This window comes from Xiphophorus hellerii, chromosome 8 (genome assembly GCF_003331165.1).
Source record: "Xiphophorus hellerii strain 12219 chromosome 8, Xiphophorus_hellerii-4.1, whole genome shotgun sequence".
Classification (NCBI taxonomy): Eukaryota; Metazoa; Chordata; class Actinopteri; order Cyprinodontiformes; family Poeciliidae; genus Xiphophorus; species Xiphophorus hellerii.
In genome coordinates this window covers 19,026,743-19,048,765 of record NC_045679.1, presented here as the reverse complement: position 1 = coordinate 19,048,765, position 22,023 = coordinate 19,026,743, and the positions used below count along the sequence as shown (strand labels likewise).

Sequence of the window (22,023 nt, the reverse complement as noted above, 5' to 3'; positions counted from 1 at the left end):
ATATGATATCCGTTGAGTCAAGATTGCATATTACTAACACACTTCAGTATGTTTTGTGAAAGTGAAGTCTGTCTTGCAAAAAACTACCTAGTTGTTGTTAGCCTGATTTGGTCTGGTGAAGTGAGTATAAGCTGTTCTTAGTATCCTGTTTGTATTAGGACTCTTATTTTGAAGTAAAACGGGGAGCAATTTTATAGCTGCACTGTCTGGTTAGGCTGCCTGGGAACTCTTGATTACAGAAGCATTGAAAAAGCTGCCACCAATTCTAAATTGTTTTCCCAGCATTTTGGGTACAAAAAAAATGAAGAATAAAAGCCTGACAAGCCTCGACAGTCAGCAAGAGAAGGCTGATTTGTAAGTACTGTTGTGAAATGCTGCAACAGTATTTGCAGCATTACTGTTGCAGCAAATACTGCAACAGTAATGCAGTAATGCTAAAGTTAGTGCTAACTTTAGCATTGATGCTAAAGTTAGCATTAGTGCTATACTAAAAGGCCAATGTGCTGGACTACACTTTGTGATTTCTTGTTCAGAATATGAACATTTTCGCCTGGTTACATCTCACCACCATTCTGATGCTTCCTGGCCTTGCTGGAAAACAGCATGAGGCTGCCATTACCATATTAAACCACAGGGATGGTGTGTTTGGGATTTCATACAGGATTGGTTTTCCACCAAATATTATTTTGCAACTATGCAGAAAAGTTCTTTCTCGTCTGTTGAGAGGACCCTTCTCCATGTGTTTGCTGTATTCCCTGGGTTCTTTATTGTTTTTCCTAAAGAAATAGTTCTATGTGAAACCTTTAAAACTTAGCTTTTGTTTGAGGCCGACACATAACAGCTACATCCATACTGAGATTAGACAAGGAGACTCTATTTACTAATCAGGTGAGTTGATGAAATCCTGATGAAATTTGCTTACACCGTTTTTTATTTACTGAATACATATGCATTCTGCACTTAATTTTGTATATATATATGAACATCTATGCTTATGAAAATTTTTACAAAGTGCTGTCTGTTCTTTCTATTCATCTCCTTTAAAGGCCTTATAAAATAGCACACAGAAAAGAGCGACTTGAATAGGTCCAAGTGTTGTGTGGATGAGACAAATATTTGGTGCAGCAAGGTTAATGAAAATCTGCAGTGAGCATGCAGCCTGGCAGTGCAGCATATAGGGACACGTCATAATGCTTGAAAAGAGGAGCTGAACTCACAGCACTGCTTTTCTCTCTGTTCTTCTCATTCAAGTTGTTCCTTTCCTTCACTTTCCTTCACTTCTCTCACCTATGTGCTTTGTCATTTCTGTTTAGCCCTTTGTCCCTTTTAGATGTCAGGCTTTTTAAAATTACAGTAATAGCTTGTTGAGTTTTTTTTTGGAGCCACATTCACAATAGCCAACACATCCACAGGAGACATGAGTTGGAAAGAGTCCAGTCAATTCCAACCTGTCAGGTGTCTGCATCAGGATTAGAGCGCTAATGGAGGGACAAATACAGCCTCTGCCGTCGTAATGGACTTCAAGCAGCGTACCGTCATTACATCAGCTCAACCAAAGACTTAGTTAGTTATTCAGGCAGTCAGTTTCCACAATAAGTCATCCTCCATCCTCTATGTTCATCCATCATTCCTTCTTCTGTCGTGGTGTGTTGGCCGCCTCCTTCCTCACTTTGTCACATCTCTCTCCTCCGTCTGCGGAGGAACGATGGGTGTTGTTTAATCATCACCATAGGCTGGACAGTCAGAATGGCCACATTCAGATTTGTTGTTTTGTTAAATCCTCTTTCGATCTTGTACTATAGAGACAAACAGCATATTAATATGTTGGCTGTATTCATGCCTTTCTTTTTTACCCACAGGGAAGGAGTTTATTTTTACTTAAAATGATAGATGTTGGCCATGTGTGTTAAAAATAGGTTTGTAGTCAGCTGCAGGTGTGCTGAAGTAACTACCTGCCGCGTTTTAGTAAATCCGAGCTTTTGTTTTGTTATATTTGCTTGTGCAAAAAACGAGAACACGAAGTGTTTTAAATAAAACAGCTGAGTGGATACACTCACTTGACTATGAGCCATTGGGGGGGGGGGGAAAGGCTTTAAGATAAGCTAGGAAGCTTGTCAAAAGTTGCAATGCAGAAATCCATGACAGATGACTGGGTAGTTAAATCACCGGCCCACATCCTACCTTGCTTGGTATTTATGCTGCTGGTTGCCGCTGTTTATGCATGGCTCTCTCTGTGTTTGATCAGCTATTCATCCGTGTGTTTACTCTCACATAATTATTGCAATGTGCAGAGCTTTGGGAAATTATAGCGTACGGCGTAAAGGTCACGGCGAGCAGTAAATATGGCGTACACTCAAACAGGACAATTTAAACAGGCACCAACCACTTGGAAGACCGTGCTGTTTACACACCTGAAAAGTAACTCCTTTTTTCTGATCGTCCTGTGAGGAGGTAAACAGGACAGATTTGATTTTAGCAGACATCAGCATATTTTTCACGCCACGGTTAATGGAGTCATGTTTCTGGTTTGATTTCATGTCGAAATCAAACCAGAAATGTCAACAGAGTAAAAATATTGCTCTGATTTAAGCTGTGCTCATGAGTCATATTATTTTCTCATTCACTATATTGTGCACTATATAAAGAGTCAGCCATTTTGTTGGGATGTTGATATCCTTTAAACTTTTCACATTTAGTCCTGTAGCAGGTACAGGATTTTAGGTGATGTTTTATTTTTATTATTATTCTTTGATAAACTCCCTCCATTGCAATGTCTAACTGGCTTTGATTCCAGTGTATGATAGGTTTGAGAATGTGTGAGCCCAGTTTAATATTTTTTAAGGTTAACAGTTTATGTCATATAGTTGCGACTTGGACACAGTCAATATTTTGTTTCCACAAAACAATTATCAACTAGACATCTCATTTGGTTCTGCAATGGACAAAGTAAAATGAAAATAATAACCTTCCTAAAGCCACAATCTCAACTTTACAAAAGAAGGTTTGGGGCCACTGTGGCTCAAAAGCAAGAGTAGGTGTATTGCAATTGAAAAGTTGTGGGTTCAGCTCCTGCTTCCTTCCATTAAACATTAAGATGCCTATCAATCTGTGTATTTGTGTATGAAAGTGTATGTTTTTATTTTCAACTGGGAGACTGTTTCTCTATAGTAAAGAGCTTTGAGTGCAACATCAGGTCCATGTCAGGCAACCAACCAGCTAAATGACGTCTACTATTTCTCTTAAGAAGAGGGATCAAAATTTCACATCAGATGCTTTTGTCAGTTGCCATAGGTACAGAAAGCATGTGACCCAGGTACTAATCGGTTAAAGGGCATGTATCTACAAATGAGAGGGTTTGAAAATCTATATTTGCTTATGCATTGATAGTTTTCACCAAGTATGGATTTGAGAAAACTCACAATAAATTCGAGCTTATGCAAACTCTTTCTCCTGGAAATTATGAAAGTGGTTTATCTTGGTAAGGAAAAATGCTAAAAATGATTTCTTAAAGGCCAAAAACGAACGTGACATTCTATGATGAGTGGGTGTGAACTTTTCACTGGAAGTGAAGGCTAAATTGCTTTATTTGGACACGCATTTTAAAGCTTGTGCTGCAGAACAGCTTTAAAACATTTACATCATGTTGCAGTAATTAATGCAAGTAATTAAAAAAGCTCCATCTGCTGGAAGTGCTGAGTAGAATTCCCTGTACTCATGTTCAAAACAGGCTGTTCCACATTATAATTTTATTTTAGGCAAACTGAATGTAGCTTAACTTTATTTTTGGCTGTTAATGTACCAACAATGATCAAACAGGTGTTTGTTAGTGATGCTATGCTATTCATTCGCTAAGTACCTGCCCCCGCCCATCCTCAAGACGTTCTACAGAAGCACCATAGAGAGCATTCTGACCAGCTGCCTCTCTGTGTGGTGTGGAAGCTGCAGCGCCTCCGACTGGAAGAACGTGAGGAGAGTGGTGCGGACAGCAGAGAGGATCATCGGGGCCCCCCTTCCCTCCATTCAGGACATTTCATCCCAGCGCTGCGTGTCCCGAGGCCGAAACATCGTCAGTGACCCCTCACACCCCCACCATGGACTGTTCTCCCTGCTGCCCTCTGGAAAGAGGTTCCGCAGCGCCCGGTGCAGGTCCACCAGGTTCCGAAACAGCTTTTTCCCACTTGTCATCAGACTGCTGAACTCTTAACTGGACTGCACTTAAAATCTGGTCTCCACTTTATACCTTGCACATGTACAGAGCTAAATAACTTATATTTTACTGTCACTCCTGCACTTTATATTTTATATTCATATTTTATACTGTATTTTATTTTATTCTGGAGTAACCTCACAATTGAAAGCTCAAAACATTGTCCTGAGCCGTATGCAACGAAATTTCGTTCTGTATACACCCTGTGCATGCAAAATGACAATAAAGTCAGTCTAAGTCTAAGTCTAAGTAGAGTCGTTAACACCTCCAACCCGGTGTAGGTGTTAACGAGCAGTAATCGGCACTGCTTATGTGAAATCACAAACGACAGTATTCAACAGAAAATGAGTGAACTTCTGACTAAAGTTTTTGTCATCAAATAGAAAATTTTAGGCCATGTTGGTCTTCTTTTGGTCCACCATAAGGTGCAGTTGTGTAATTATTGGTAGTGAGGACTCAAATAAAAGGAGTCATTTATGTTGTGAACTCATAAACCAGAGGTTTCATTGCTTTTGAAGAAAACCTCATCCACTGGAGACCACAAAAGAAGAAAGAAATTGAGTGGGAACAATTTTCAAATGTTTCATTGTCTGCCAGTTTCTTTCCTCTGAATTCATTTGGAATTTGTTAATATGCACTGGCTGAAAGTCCCTTGTTTTGGCCTCATTTTTCCAACATTCAAGGATAATGTACTACATAGTAAAGAAGTAAAGAGAGTTTTTTGGTATTTTTAAATGCTTGTATTGTATTTGGGTGGTGATAAAGTACCTTGATTGTTTTGGTGAGTGGTGGTCTACTAGCTACTTATATGTAATGTCTGAGAGTTTAATGAGTTCCCTTTTATAATGACGATGATTAGGGGTGGCATTTACACCATTTAGTCTTTAACTTCACCAGTGTTTTTGGGGATGTTTCAAGGACGTGTTTGCCCTCTGCTCTCATGTATTTCGAACCTTCTGTCCGTATGTTTCTCTTATTATTTCATGCCCTCACAGGCTAATTATACAAATGACCTTTGAGTCATTACACGTAAGGTGTACCGTGTCCAACTTCTAAAATTGCCTTTGCATGCTTTCTGTTTTTGAGAAAGTTATTTGCATGAAAATATGTTTGTCCCATGGTAAGGTTTATATGAATGGATTGCTTAAACCGCCACTCCCGTGCTGATTTAATGTATTTAATAAAAGATGCAATCGCATAATTAAAGGATAACATTTGTAAACTGCATGTAGAAAATCCCCAGAGCTCCCAGTGCCACATCTGGCTCATCACGGCCACCCGGCCTCCTGCCAGATTCCGGCTCAAGCTGGAGGGCTCAGGTTGGGCTTGTGGCAACGCAGCAGCCCTCAGGGGTGGCTCTAACCTCTCTGAGACCTCAGGCTGAGTTTGACTAATGCTGCACTGTTGGATTAAACATGAAATCAGTACACCTAATCCACAAAGAGCTGCATTTTTTTATGCCTTAGATTACAATTTTGAATGTATGAGATTTATTTTAGGCAAACTGAATGTAGGATGGAGTTGTTGCAAAAAATTTGATTGTAATTTCTATATACTGTATATATATATATATATATATATATATAAGAAAATTAAATATCTTTAGAAATTAAAGATATTTAATCTGGATATATTTAGCAATTAAATATATAAAATATAGTTTTTAAAAATTTGCGTTATTTTGTAAAATAATGCAAATTGTTTATTGTAAAATGGTGCACCATGCACTCGAGCATGATGCATTCACAATTTAAGATCAACTACCTACGCATGGTATAGCAAGATTAGAGTCTACTCAAAGTATGTCATACAATTGAAATTGAAATTTTAACAGACTTGCAGTTGTAATTTTGGCACAAACATCCCATAGTAACAGAAACTTTTGTAATAAGATGATTTACACTTGCATTTTTGTATTCCCAGAAAACTTCATTATTTTTGTTATTAATGCTGAACCTCTTGGGTTATTTTTTAACACCTGATCTGACATGAACTTGGAAATGAATTGAAAAGAAAAGACGAGGATTTTTAGGCAGCCTGGTTGATGTAACAGAGTCACAGGACTTTTACTGTTCAAGTTCATTAGATCTTCTCAAAATTCTATTTCATTTTCCATCCACACATTTTAGTATTACCTAATATTAAATTTTATAAAGTGTATTTAATTTATAAATTTGTGAATACACTTTCCGTGTTTCCTGTTGTGTAGTTTGCTCTACACAGGAAGTTTAGGGCTGACTCCCAGCCATTAACTAAGTGATCTCTTTAATTAGAGTTTATCAGCAGAGATCTATCCTCCCAACCCGAGGTGCTGGATTCACAATTGGTAAATCGATCTGAAAGAGGGAAATTGTGAGCAAGCTGACGTATCCAGTTTACCGTGTGTGGCAGCAGGAAAACTAAACTACCTTCTACTGGCCTTCAAATAACCCATACCTTTGTGTGACTGACACTAGAGCTTTTTACATCCTTCATCATTCAAAGTGTGAATGTTTGTACCATTTCTATAGTCTGTCTTTGTAGATCTTTACATTGTTTTCCTTTTTTTGTATATATTTTTAAAAGAACTATTAGCTAAACTAATAGCTTAGCTATTAGGAATAGCCAATAGGTATCCTAAGGAATCTTTTTTTTTTTTAAATTAAAGTAGTATGGTACTGAAAATAGCTTATTTTGTTTCTTCTCCACTATGTAGCAGTTTGCCCTAAAGTTTAGTGCTGTCAGCATGACAGTAAAGGCTTTTTTAAAAAGAAAAAGAACATGTATATATTTTTAATTTTCAACTTGCCCGTCACTGAGCAGGAACAGTCAAGCTGAAAATTGTCTGATTCGGTTCATGTGCAGATTTCTACACGTCTCATTCATCTCTGATTAATTCATAATAGATGTTAGCATGCATCCGGTGTTTTAATCTACCATATTCCTTGTGGTACTGCAGGGCTGATTGTCTACTCGCGTTTGGTAAAATAGCAGCAACTATAGTAAAAGCGGTTTGTTTCATTCTGAAATTGTGAGCTGTAAACTCAGAAGAGACTTTAATCCATGGTTAGAGAATAACTCTAGTGCACAATTTATGAAAAGGAGGGTGGCAGTTGGTAAAAACTAAAAAAAATACTTTCATACGAAACAAAATAACAAAAAAAAAAGAAAACTGAAGGTGCTGCATGAGAAGGAACTAACTAGGATTGCGAAAATATATAAATAATGTACATATGAGCAAAGAAGTAGGTTTTTACAAAAACAAACTTGAAATGGAGCATCCTGTCCTCCAGTGATAATGAATCTGAACGCGTTGGAAGTGTGCAACATCATAACCTGAAAAAGAGCCTCACGGTGAAGCCGAAGGCATCTCATTACCAGCTTGTTTCGTGTTGTAGTTGATTAGTGGGCGTTACAGTGTCCCGTAGTCTTGCTTCACCTGTTTCAGTAAAGGCTGTGCCAGGTGCTCAGAGCCACGGGGCCGGCGTCCCAGAACCACGCGGAGACACATAGACGAACAACCACGCACACACTCTCACAAAAAAAAAAACACACACACACAGGGATGCGCTGACTCATGATGTACTAAATTGTGTGTTAGATTAAAGGAGAGTAGAAAGACAGGAAACAAAGAAAGGGGAGCAGTTTGTGTTTCTTTTCATTGGTGAATCACACAGCAGCAGTGCCAGCTGCATAGTTTTTCATTTATCATCCTTTGCAGTTAGAAAACAGGCTTTCGCAGTTAGTTGTGTAAAATTAAGCTCAAACTTTTTTTTATCAGGACATGCAAGTGATCTCTTTTTTTTTTAACCAGCCTCCCATTTGTCTTCTCTACTTGAACGTATAGAAGAAATGCACAGCTAATTTATCAGAGAGAGCAGCAAATGGCATTTACGGGAGCATAATTAAAAGGAGCCTGTCCTCATTACCACATTCTCTCAAATGGTATTTAGCTGTTGGACACACAAGCAGGGAGCGGGCAGCAGAAATGTGAGTGGCTGCAGGACTCACTCTGCATTGGAGCAGAGCCGCTGGCTGGTGTCTGCGTACAACTGTTTCCTGTTACGTCCTGTGATTTGATGCGAGGCAAGAGGCTGAGGATTGTTGTCATGTCTACATGTTTGTGTGTGGGTCTGGTTATTTTATACCCTGTGGCCAATAAGAGGAGGCATGTGGCAGCTTGAAAACACAACCAAACTCTTTCAATCTGGCTCGGTGGAAAATATCTATCCACCCGTAGCATGACTGACACTCCTGTTGAAAAGATAAGCAATAAAAAGACTTGATGTCCCTCATTCAGTAAAACAGAACCCTTTGTTTTAATGGTTTCACCCAAAAAGAAAAATCTATAGATGTTGCTGAGGATCCGGTTCTGCACCACCAGTATATGGATGCCTGGAGATATCTGTGTTATTTATCAAACTGATGAAGCCTCAAAGCAGCCTGCATGTTGCAGAAGAAGGATTGAGGGAGTTGGGCGAGCGTTGGGAGGGGGAGGGGGGTGTTTGAGAGGGTGGTGGTCTTTATGGCAGCATCTTCTGATGGTGAAAAAAAAGTTAGATGAATATGGAGGTTCAAGTGGAGTTCTCATCCTCTTTAGAGCAGTTGAAACATTGAAGTCATGATAAAGTAAATGTGCCAAAGTGGCTGCAGCACGTAATCCTGCCAGCCTATCTCTAGTGTGTGCTTTGGTGCAGTGGCATGTGGGTTAGGAGGGACATCAGTCCTATCTGTGATGTCTTCATGCCCCACAGCGGAGAGCATCTTCTGTGCCTGAGTCGCTGCTGTGCTTCTTCTCTGAGATTGTTTGCCCATCATAGCAAATGTGCTAAAAAGTGGAATTTTTCCACTTGCATTATAATGCAATTGTTATGTACAATGTTTATATTTACAATTATTATTTAATATGTGCCTCTTACGACTCTGAGTAATTATAATACGTAGCGTTAAAGTGCTTTTGAAGTGGATTTTGGTGAAATGAAAAATTTGAAAATGGCATTGCTGCTCAAATTCTGGACAGCACCTTTAGGGAGTTCAGTCACCTCAAACTTTATGGTAACAATATTTAGAAAATTGAAAAAAAATCAAATAAAAAAAATCAGTACATGTGCCGTTGGATATAAAGAGTTAATGTACTGTAGTTATGGCGTGCAACACTTTTGCATCCTTTGCAAATATGATGCTAAAGTGAGGAAGAAAATAATGCATTCAGTAAAATCTTGCATTTGTATTGCAACGCAAATGTTCTAAGTCTACTGATGTACTATAAATGCATGAATTTATCCGCTTTCCTTTGTGTTTTGTGTTGAAGCCCCACTTCTGATTTCACTTTTTAGATAAAATGGTGTGGATTCCTCATTAAGGAGCCTGGAATAAACAGATTCAGTATCTCTACTCTGGACTGAGAAGCATGGCCCCACGGTGTGTTAGAGGCAAAGTAGAGATTTCTTGCTCCAGGGCAGATAAAGCGCTCGGTCACATCTCCGTGCTTGAAAGCTTGACTGTTACACAGTTGACATTTTTTTAGGAGGGAGTATTGTCAGTTTAAATGAATTCAGGAAATACATTTGACATTTCTGCTACCACTGATTTGAGATTTTTTATTTTAAACCAAACTGCGCCCTTCACCGCCACCAAGAATCCCCTGCTAATACTATAACTTTACAGCAGATTATTTTTTCTGCCAAAAGTATTTATTGAAGAAATTTATGGCTTGGTCTTGCTGACAAACTTGGTAATTTTTTTTTATCTCCTTTGACACATACATTTCTGTGTGTAAAAAACAAAGAACAAAGCTGACTTGTACACAGTAACTAAATGGACTTCGTCAGACCAATTTTGTCATGCAAAGAGAAATGAAGGACGTTGCTTCTTTTTATTTTTTATTTTTCCATCTCACGCTGTCAGTTCTCGTCTTCTGTCTTCCAAACGAACCTCTCTGACAATGAGCATAATGCACCATGAATTCTGTTCTTGCTCAGCTCACCGAGGGAAGATTACTCTTGGCTCAAGGGGAGGAAAATCCCAGACTCGACAGCCTGAAAGAACGACTTCTTCTCCTTGTTCCCTGCTGACTATCTTATTTTTCCCTGCCAAATTGCTCCTTCTGTTGCTAGTTGCTCTTGTTAACTGCAGTAGAGAGTGCTAATTGTTTTTCCATATGGTTAAGCACACAGAGTTTAAGGTCACATTTAGGTTTGAGAAAGTGGAAGGAAATCTGCTGCTTAAAAAGTGTTTTGTTAAGGATAACCCTGTTGAAAATGTGTAAAACTCCTTAAATGAAATGTATTTATTTTATTTTATTTTACTGTAGACATGATCTGACCCTAAAAATGAAAACAGAGCAAATTTTTTCATTAAAAATGCATCTGACAAGAAGATATACTTGTGTTTTTACAAAACTACTACTGCCACTGCTTTTAATCATTTTGTGCACATGTTCGTTTTGTGTTCTACTCTTGGCCCTCCTGGAGTGTGTGTTGCCAAAAACTCCCGTCCCATCTAACCTTAGCACGGCGTTCCAGTTAAAGTTGCAGTAGGATTTAGCCAACTCAACCCATTTCAGTTTGTAGAGTGAGCCCTTTGTAGGGGAAAGCCCTTCTCCTGCCATGCTTGCCAACAGTAGCATTTTACTGTTCTTCCTTAGTGTCAAAAAATGTATTTGAAAAATTGAAGACATACTTTTTTAGATATCTTCATTAGTAGACCAGGAGGAAGCAACATGAATATTGTGGCATAAGAATAGACAAGAAAAGCACTAATTAAATAAGTCTTTGTTGCAAAATTTGTTAAAAACTTAACCCTTCTGTTTTGCGCTCACAAGATTTAGAAGATGCAATAAGATGTATAACCACTCTTAACTTTCACCGAACATTTTAATTTAGTTTTGGCCATTGTCTTTAAGCAAGAATGTGTATATGTGTGTATATATATATATATATATATATATATATATATATACACATTTTTTTTATTATTATTATTATTATTATTTTTTTTTTTTAAAGTTTTACTCATATTTGGCATTCACTCATATTTAGCTTTAATCAGCTGAGTTGGTGGTAAATCTGTTTGTGAACCTTTTTATGCAATAGACAGACACAGATTGGATTTTAGTTTATCAAACTTCATTTAGTTCATTGACTTTTAAATAAACAAAGACTAAGATGCAGTATGTCTGTCTCTTTGTTGTTGTGAGGTTCAGTGAAAAGTACTAGGGAGAACCACTCTAGGAACTGTTTCTTTTTGTCTGAAAAATAAAAGCTGTTATTTTGTGAACATAGATGGATTTGAGACCAGGGGAGAAGAAAACTGCAGTTGCTTTTTTTTTTTTTACTGCTGGTTGTCTTGTGAATCTAAATTGTTCTGAGAACAAATTTATAAAATCTGAAGTTATGCAAAACTAACTGCATAACTGCTTAATACTTTCTTAAAATTGTAATAATGGTTCTAGTCTCTTTGTGCTTCAGTTCTACAGACACCCCACTACTTGCCGCTTATTTGCTCCTCAGAAGTCTGAGTGTGGGCTGTGCCACTGCAGCAGCATTTAACCTAGTAATAAACTAGAAACACGAGGCCATTGTGGGGATTTACTCTCCACGTTAAATCCCCACAAGAGTTATAGAACTTTCATGAGTTCTACAACTAACTAGAGCATCTACAGCTCTAAAAATCCAATTCATTTAACATTTTAACCCAATCAATTGTCTGGTTTATGGACATGCTGCCAAATGGTAAAAGAGAGCCAGACAACCACAGTAGTGGCAGGTCAATAGGGGAGGGGGGGAAATAAGAGGTAGAAAAACATGCACTGCAAAATACAAACTGTATTGCCAAAGGTATCTGCTCATCTACCTTCACATAATTATGAACATGAGTGACGTCCTATTTTTAGTCGATAAGGCTTAATAGGTCGAGCTTTTGCAGGTAGAACCACTTCAGCTCTTCTGGGAAGGCATCCCTAAAATACAGAAGTGTCGTTATCGGTATTTTTCACCATTCTTTCAGAAACACATTTTTAAGGTCAAATATTGATGTGTCTCGATATGTCTCCTCTCCATTTCATCTCAAATGTGTTCTTAAGGTCAGTACTCATTGCTGTCCAGACAAGCTCTTCCATGTCAAATTCTTTTATGCAGGTCTTTATACTATCTTCACTGCGTTGCAGTCATGTAAAGAATGCTAAAGCTTTAAGAGTTCCTTTGATTCTAAGGGGATGAGCCCAACTCTTAAGTAACAACCACACTCTATATTGGCCTCTGAACCAAACCTTACACTTGACACAATGCAATCAGAGAAGTGTTGTTCTCCTTGCAACCCGTCCATTAGATGACAGGCAGGGAAGCATGATTTGTCATTCCAGGTGGCATGTTTCCACTGCTCCAGAACCCAGAGTGTCCATGCTTTACAACGCTGCATCCAGTGCTTTGCCTTCCCCTGCTGCTCACTAGTAACTTGTGTGGCAGAGTTGCTGCAGTTCCCAGTCGCTTCAACTTTGGTGTCATAACACCAATTCCAGACTGTGGAATATTTCCTAACAAAAAATGTTCATGGCTGAATTTATTTATCTTGTCATAGTTCTGCATTGGAACTCACTGACTGTTTTGTACAAGCAGTCTGCTTGTCTCGGTGCAGGTTTTTACACAGCTGTGGCCATGGAAGTGACTTTTTTATACCTGAATGCAGTGATTTGGATGGGTGAGCGAGAGGTTTGCAAACATTGTCATAATCTGTTATCTCTTATAAAGCATTTAGGGAACTGAATTTAATCCATAGCATTCTATATTGTTAAAATATACAATTAAAAGCTAATAATCTGAGTACGGTAATTTTTATCTGAACAGTTCCAGGGTTATAAAAATTAATTAGCAGATTACAATTCATTTTCCCTTATAGCACTGTGTCCTAATGCAGTATGCAGTATGCACTATTGAGCTTTTACTGTAACTTTTATGTACAACCCCCCCCCCCCCCCCCCCCCCCCCAAAAAAAAAAAAAAACTCCATACAGCCATTCTCATTCTAGGTTTGCATTGGGGTTCTCCTGGTATTGTTGTTCCGCCCACTGTCCAAAACCATGACTTAGGTGTGTGTTGGCATGCTTGTAGAATTTTGTGTTGCTGAATGACTGCTGAAGACAGGCACCAACCCATGTATGCACATGGGAAACATACCAACTCCATGCAGAAAGACCCAAGACCTTCTTTCTGCAAGGCAACATGGCTATCAACCGTGCTAGGGTTAGCGCTAGGTATGTGTTATACTGATCATTATACTGATCTAATGTATATCATATAGTTTGACCTTTGGTAAAGGAAAATCTGCAGATGGAGGTGTTTTTCTCTTAAGCACTCAGACACATTACCATTTAGATTGATGTTTAATTCCAGGTAAGCCTGATTATGTTCCTACTCTGTAGCTGTATCATAATGTTGCTGTAAACAAGGGTGAACTCCTTTGATGGGGTTACCTCTACTTATTGCTCTGTCTCACTCTCTTTGTCTCTTTCTGTTGCAGTCAGTCTGTCTCTTGGTTTGTTCCTTTTGTTTGATGTTGGATGCAAAGAGACATGTCCGCACAGTGGAGACAGTGAGACAGACATAGAGACAGAAAGGTAGTGACACCAAAAGGAAGTAACTGAGAAAAAGAGGGCAGAAAGTTTGTCTGCACAGGTTTATTCTTAAATCTAAATTTAACCTACCTACATATAAAAAAGAGAAAATGAAGCACTTGCTACTTCCTTTTAATTTTCTTGTAATAGCATTCTAACCCTTTGAAATCTTTCCCTTTTTATAATGTTACCATCATATTGAGGTTTGTCCAAGCAAAGTACTGCATAGTTGTAATGCGAAGGAAGAATTTTCTACACTTTTCACTATAAAAATCAAAAAAGTAAATAGAATCCAACACAAAACAATCGCTGTTCTGAAAGAATAACAATTGCAATTAGTAAAAGTCCACGTATGTGTAATTTAAATGTGTAGGTCTAACGAGTCTGTTAGAGAATATTAGAGAACAAAAAGCTCCTACTAATCTGGCCTTTCCGGGAAAAGTGCCAAAGATCAGATTTAAATCCAGTTGGGAATATGTGGCGAGACTTGAAAACTATTATTCAGATGTTCTTCATTTACTCTGAACAAGTCTGAACAGGAATAGGGAGAAAGTTTTGTCTGAAAATGTGGATAATGAGCTGAAATATATCCTAAAGGAGTTGCAAACGCAGATGTAGGGAAACTTGGTTCTATAAACTTCTTACCCAGAGGAGCCGAATACAAATACATGGCAGTCATTTTTAGACATTTTTATTAATGTAAAAATGTAAAAAGCATATATCATGTTTCTTCTACTTTTAAATAATTTACTACTTTGTGTTGTTAAATAAAAAAATATGTCAATAGACATTTGGGGTTGAAATGTGATAGAATTTGAGAGTCATAGGTGCAAAATACTGCAAAAAGGCACTGAAAGTTTTATGATGCCAATACTAGATTCCTGTACTCCTTGATATACAAATTTGCCACCCTCATTGTTTTGCACATGAACATCTTCATAGGTTCCATTTTTCCAAATTAAACAAATGGATGCGAGTTTTCAGCCAGGACGCAGTTTAGGAGCTTCTTTCACTCAGCCTTTAGTTTAAAGGTAGGCTCCACATTATCCAGCATAATAAGGTCCTGCTCTTTGCATAATTTAGCTTCTGAAATCATACTGTGTTTAGCAGCAACATCTTTCCTTGAAGTTCATTAACTCCCTCCAGAGTTATGAGTTAAAAACAGTCGGTAACAGCAGCTTTGATCTTCTGTCCATCCCCATGGGATATCCCCCTGCAGAGACAAATTTCCCTCTGCTCATTCTTCACAGTACAGTAAGCAGACAGATGACAGATAAATTTGTCTTTTGTGTGTCTGGTGGGGTGGGTGAGTGATAGCTGTGAAGATTAGGCTTATCGTTGGCTATTTTTGCTGGCTGGTATGTTACCTTGTTGTTGTAGAAAGTAATTGAGGAAAGAAAGCCTTCTAGCATTTTTTCAAACATATAGATATTAAGCTAGGTATTGTGTGCATAAACTTTAAGCAAACTATCAAATAAAGAAATACTCCTATTGATATATTTGACGTGCTTTGTTATAAAATGCTTATGATGCTACTGTGAATATTTTAAGTTTACAATATTGTTTTTAGCGGATGGCAGAGAGCTGACACTCTTTCTTAAGAGATGTTGGTGGTAATTTACACCAAACAGCTGAAAATTTGGTTTCATTGCTTGCAAAATGACCAGAGTTAAGCCAGTATTTACCAATGTGAATTAGACAGACAAAACCATGTAATGGCCAGCGTTTCCATCTGGAAAATTATATATATATATATTTTTAGAACCTTCATTGTGTTTTTATGACCATTAGCCAATTGAATGATTGACAAATCAGAGCCGGACTGATTGACGGATTCGGCATCAGGGCCACGTATTAGTGACTCCGTCAGTAATTACACTGAAGTACCCCCACTCATCCCAGACATCCTGAAATGATGCCTTGTGCAAATTAATTAATTAGAAACTAGTGAAGCATTTAGATTTCTTCTCCGTTCGCTTCCCGAAGTTAATGTGGCGGTGAATGGATTTAGCGAGGCACCCTTTGTCCTGCTGTCATGACTACAGCTGCTCTCATACAATGTCCCATTGAGAGGCAATATCAGAACAGTTACCTGGCGTAAGAGCACACAGATGTGTGTGTGAATGTGTGTGAGGCTGCAGACAGAGAGGAATATGTGGAAGATCAGCTGTGGTCATGATGCAACAGCTAGACATATGGAGGCTGTTTAATGTGCTGATGCTCTTTTGTGACTTTTGCAGTTTTTTGCAAAACTAAACTTTTCACTTTTTATAACCAGTCACTTCAACACATTTTATTTTGTAGATGTAGAGAAAATAGAGCATAGGTGTAAAGTAGGAGAAAAATAAAAGATGATTGTCGATTTGTTTAGAAATAAAAATTTTAAGTGTAGTACCAGATAGCTTCTGTATGTGTAGGTTTCCCCTCTTGGATTTTTTTTTTTTTTTTTTTTTTACCACAACATTTCCTGTTGTGCTATCATGGGCATTATCATAGGCGGTTGTTGACATCCAACAGAGAGGATCCGCTGGGGCTGCGAGTGTCTCCATCCCCTTCTGCATAAAGCGTCCTCACTTTACATTGAGGCAGAAAGGGTCCATCTTGCTGATGTTTACAAGAGCACAGCAGGTCACCCTGTGCAATCCAGTCAAATCCCTCCTGCTCTCACATGGGCACTAATCTTCAATGACTGCCATCTACAGCACATCTACAACTCACAGAACTACAGCTTACAGAACTACATGTGCTCTCCATGACTTCTCCATCGCTTCCTTTCCTTTTCATTTCCTCTGTCTTTCCTTTTGGCATCTGTTCGCCTTTCTGTCATGTTTTTCTTATGTTGCTGAGTTGTACACTTTTTAGCAAATACACCTTGCTTTTCTATTTTATGCTGAATCAAATAGCAACTGCGCATAATGTCAGTGACTTGAACCCTCTAATTGGATAATAATTCATTTCTTATTTTTCAGGATCATTGCAGTACAACATAGTTTACATAGGGGGCGAAGTCCATCTGATATCATGCATCAAAGAATATACAACAGTTTTCACCAAACAAAAAGAAAACCCCAAATTTTCCTATTTGTTAAGACACCCACACAGAAAATTTTGACAGAGCTGCAAAACTACACTCGTGATGCAAAATATATCTCAAGGTGTTACAAATCTGCTCTTGAGGCTACCTAAATGTTTTTGGACAATGTATCAACATTTTCAGGATGGGCTCAGTGCCTGGCCTGATCAAAAGGGGAGGGAGGGGTTAGTTCAGACAACAAATGATAAAAGCCTTGAACAAGTTTCTGCTGCTAATTTGTAAGTCCAATCAGTGAGCAAAGGGTACCCACTGTGTTGTGCTCAGTGTAACTACTGTAAGAAAATATGACTGTATTTGCTTATTAAGTTGATTTGTGATTGGCAGCTTCAATGCTAAAATAAAGGGCTAGTTCTCTATTTGGTTGTTTGTTTCTGACCAGTTCAGAACATTAGATAGTTAGGTAATAATTTACAAAAACAATATTATAATTTCAGCTATTTGACGCTGCACAGAGATGACTAAAAACACAGTTACATTTTTTAAAATTCATATTCTAATTGTGAAACACAAAAAAGTCCATTTCCAATGCTGTTGTATACCGTGTTTCCAATTATGCAAGTGATATTTTCTCAGATTTTCTTAAATGGCCAATGCAAATGATGGTCAGTATAATTTTCAAGTCATGAACTATTACAGTACAGTACAAATTTTACTGAACAAAGTTCCACATGAAAACAGTATTTTTTTCAAAAATAAAAAACTCAAAATGCACTGTTCCAAATTATTATTCACATTGGATTTTCTAAACATTTTATGGATTATAAAGAACTACAAACGGTCATTCTTTGAATGTGCAGCATTAAGTACTAAAATCAAAAGCTCTTTCAATCAAAAACATCTTACCAGACCAAGTTACATGTTAACATAGGACCCCTTCTTTGACATCACCTGCACAATTCTTGCATCCATTTAACTTGTGAGTTTGTGGATAGTTTCTGTTTGAATTTCTTTGCAGGATGTCAGAAAACCTTCCCAGAGTTGCTTTGTAAGGGCATTTTAACAGCTGCTCTCTTAATCTGAGGAATTTGTCTAACAGAAACCTTCCTCATTATGCCTTTATCTGTACAAACCCATCTTTGTTCTGTATCAGCCACAAATCTCTTCACAGTACGATAACGCTTCAGTTTTCGTTAAATATCTAATGTTTTCATATCTTGTCATACAGTACTACACTATCTGATGATTTTCCTCAGCAGAGAGATCCTTTTGCTTTCCCATATTGCTTGAAACCTGTGGCCTGTTTAAGAATGTGGAACATCCTTCTTAAGTAGATTTCCTTTAATTGAGTTCACCAGACAAACTAATCGACCCAGCTCTCTGAAATTAATTATAGTGATTCATAGAGCCCTGACACACAATACCATCTATAAATTTAATAGCACAACACAATTTTTTATCTTTGACACTTAAATCCAATCTGCATAATAATTTGGAACACGGTGTATGGCTCAGACAACCTTTAAATAATACAAAAACACAAACTAACATACATCAAACCTGGATTTAGTTATTCTACGCTGAATACAAATTGTTTTGTTGGAGGAACTCACTGCCGGCATTGTTGTGGCATTATTTCTACCACTGTACTCATGCTATTTTTCGCTCTGACTCCATTGAGCTTACAAGCATTGTATTGATTGCTTGTGTTTAGAGAGCTGCATGCTCTTGATTTATTTGATCTGAGCTAATGTTAGGTTGCTGCCACTGCTTGATTTACAGGTACAAATCAATAAAACATGCATCCACAAGGATGTTGGATTGTTCCTTTACAGGACAAGCTTCTGTGAGCCTTGAGAGAAACACCAGGAGGATTATGCATAAATCATCAGCATATTATTAATTACAAAGATTAATCTCTACAGATACCCAGAATAGAAGAGGCCCCAGTATAATGTGTGGGTCATAGTATTTGGGATTACTAATAGAGGATGTGCAATATGCTAAAATAACATTCTAAATCAGCGTTTTCAGCCATAATACCAGTACCCCCTCAAAAGCCACCCATCATGTTCATGCAGACAACATCATAACTGTGAATCCCTTTAGCTGTGGGAGCCTGCTCCCCAGAGGACGTCACTTCTGCCAATGCAATGCGGCTCTGACTGGGAAAAGCGCAGATTAAGCCAGAACACAAGTGTTGAGGTTATCACATTCACACGACGAAAATAGATGCAGACCGGGTGAAACGCCGGGCACAGCAGCCAGGCTTGAGGTATAGCGGGGATGTACTTCCTGGAAAAGATCACTGATGCTGACAGACCTAAACACTGGAGAGCAAATTGTGTTTCCGCAAGAAAGTTTTAGTATTCCAATAGATTATTTACATCCTAAAAAGCATTACAGGCAAAGGCAAAAAGACATAAAAAATTTACTTTTTAATGCATTTGTTGGTGGCATAGATTATTGTATTAAGTTTCCTTGTCAAGAGGCAACTACTACTCATTTGTAGATCAGATAGACAGCAGATAAACAAAATCATACCATATAAATAGCTATAAGCAGAGAGCATTTTAAACACATAAACTGCATGCAACATTGTTTCTGGAATCTGGATATCGAAGAACTGACTTTAAAAGAAAAGCAGCAGAGGGTAACAAACCAATCTGTGTCTGAACCCATTGTTTTTGTGTTTGAAATGTCTTCACTTGAAACTATTACTTCTTATTTCTTCCTTTTTCTGTGGCTCATTAGCTCTGAATCAGATTTTGAAAAGTTGCCTCTGTGAAAAACATGGATGTTTTTTTTGTTTTTGTTTTTTTTAAATGTAAAATTAGCAATACAGCCAACCCTTGTGTTGAGATTTTTGGTAATGTTTCCTAATAAAAGCAACAAAACTATTCTAGTTATATAGTCATTAATACTGAACAAATAACTGAGTAACTACTTATTAGTCATCAAACAATTACTTAAAAATAGACTACTAAACAAATTTTGTTCAGCAGGCTATTAACTGTTGAAATTGGACATATGGCTTTTATCTGCCTATTTTAATACAATTTGCAACATCTCTATTTAATATGTGCTTTAGTTATTCATTAAAATAAAAAAAATACTTGAGTATGAATATTCATATATGGAATACTGTAAAAATGTAATCTTAAACTACATGCTGAAAGTCTCAAGTTTCATATCCACTCAAGAATTCATTTAAATTAGATTATCACAAACAGAAAATGGTTCATTTATCATTAACTAGTGAATGCAATAATGTATTTAATTTTGTGATACAGATGAAGGTTTACTAATAATGTAGTGAAGAGGTAAAGGTTCAGTAATTGTGAACTCTTGTTAATAATGCCCCTCTTTATCTTAGAGGTCATGAAATAGAGTTCTGCATTCATAACGGAACTGTCTTTATAACATTTAGCTTAGGCTCCTACAAAAAGGTTTCCTGATACAACATACAATATAGACAAATAACACAATTTCATTGTATTGCATAACTTGCCAGTTTTACTGGTTCTATTAAAAAATGGGCTAAGCCACTGTTCTAAATTCAAAAACTGCATCGTCAGTGGGAAATTATTTAAATTTTTCTTTTGATGGATTTTTTTTTTTTTGGGTCTACTTGCCTTTTTTTTTTTAAGTGAAATGACATGAACGTAGGAACACATGCAGAAAAGGTCAGCAGGCCAGGACTTGAATCTGTGGCAGCAGTATGGAGGACTGAGAACTTTGTGGCACTCAAGCGCCACCGCCGCTCCTGGAAATTATTTTTCCAATTAAAACAAAAATAGGTAAAAAGCTTATTGGGTCATTATGTTTTTACCTAAAGACAAGCCCAAAATTAACTCTGTAACACATTATGTCCATCATAATTATTGAATAGTAAACTAACTGCTCTCAAAAAAATATATATTAAGTAGTAAGTAACATAACTACTACTCAATAATTGGATTTTAAGCTGACAGTTGTTCATTATTAGCAGATAAGCAACTATACATCTACTAAATAGAACCTAATAGTCAGTTCCTTGGTAATAATTAACAGTATATAGGGCACTTAACAAAATGTGTTTAGTAATTCACCATTTACAAATAGTTTCCCAGCAGTTAGTCATGTCAGCCTAGACATGGAAAGGAATGAATGAATCTGTGATTATTTGTTTTGAATTATCTTTATTGATGATCTATTTTAATGATAAGTTGATTTAGTTTATTCGACACTTTTCTAATCACCAACCACTCAAAATGCCTCACAATAGATAATTACTTTCCCAGCTGATAGGTATTTTGTTTACCTAAATACAAAGAAAGAACCACAGACAACGTTTATGAGTTTTCAACCAAGCTTCTGCAGAAGGAGAAAACATAGCAAACCACTTCTTCAAGGTTCTGACTCCCTGCAGCAGAGCCTGTCTTTTTATTAAGCAGGAGAAAGAAGGGAGTCGAGAGTGAAATGTGGGAGAGTGATGAATCAAAGAATGGCTATTCTGAAACAAGGAAGAACACATAAACTAACTCACACAGGCCCTTTAAGGAGGATCCCTAGATTAGAAAGCAGCTGCAGCTTCAAGGTTTAGGGAAAAGGCAAAGTTTTGTTCACATGGTTTAACAGATTCTTCCTCCCTGGGGTGTGAATACTAAACCTTTAAATGAAAAACAAACTAACTACTTATGTAAGAATGATAACAAAACATAATTATTCTATCACCAGCCGCTCTCACTCATATGTAGACAACTTATAGCTCCAGCGGTTAACCCAGCATATAAAGGGTTAACTGCCTTGCCCAGGGGCACCTGCTCAGAGGAAGCTGGAATCAAACCTACATTTTACACAGGAAAATAAGTAAGTCTGATTAAGTACATGCATTTTTGAAATTATTTTTAATAGACATTTATTCCTCTTCTGCTTGCATTAGTTGCTGTTTAATTACGCTTGTGTGTTACAGATTCATATTGACATTACTGGAAGACTTCTCCCGTCCTTTCTGTGAGTTCCAGTTTATCCTAAGATGTACAATAAACAGATCAGGACACTGGAGAGGCTTATAGAGCATACAGTATGCTGCCTGAAGTAATGCCAGCTCTGTTTATGTCTATTTCTTGCTGAACTATACTTACATCACTATCGCACTGCAGTCACATGAGTCATAATTACTTACCGGAAACTGCTTGACCTTGAAGGACAGAAG

The 22,023-nt window shown here is 37.5% G+C and overlaps 1 protein-coding gene across 1 annotated transcript in view; it reads left to right on the top strand.

Annotated features, from left to right (window-relative positions):
• Nucleotides 1–22,023, top strand: part of hcn1 (hyperpolarization activated cyclic nucleotide-gated potassium channel 1) — a 76,311-nt gene that overhangs the window by 8,763 nt on the left and 45,525 nt on the right. The window lies entirely within an intron of this gene.